General features: G+C 30.2%; 1 long non-coding RNA gene across 1 annotated transcript in view; it reads left to right on the top strand.

Moving 5' to 3' along the window:
• The window catches only part of LOC119586986, an 8,137-nt gene that overhangs the window by 7,550 nt on the left and 289 nt on the right, over window positions 1–298 (top strand). The gene's annotated exons all lie outside the window — the stretch shown is intronic.

The raw sequence follows: 298 nt of genomic DNA, 5'->3' as shown, positions 1-298 counted from the left end.
GCCAAATGACATTAATGCTTATAATAGTACACCTTAAAGAAGAAGTGTGCATGTTTTCAAATACTTTGGTCACCAGCAAATATCTTAAGAGGCTCAGATACCTATCCTCTCCATTTACCCTCATTTACCCTAAGATACTCATTATATGCAATTTTATTCATAATTGTTATTGTGTATTAGTAAATTTTGTCCAATTCAAGTGAGATGATACAGTAAACAAATGTATAGTTAACTATAAGTAACAGTTGAGTTTTACTAATGTGTAAGGGAAATGAAACCTTTTTCAGAATGTTTTACA

Source organism: Penaeus monodon, chromosome 22 (assembly GCF_015228065.2).
Source record: "Penaeus monodon isolate SGIC_2016 chromosome 22, NSTDA_Pmon_1, whole genome shotgun sequence".
NCBI lineage: Eukaryota > Metazoa > Arthropoda > Malacostraca > Decapoda > Penaeidae > Penaeus > Penaeus monodon.
This window is presented reverse-complemented; position numbering and strand designations above follow the sequence as displayed.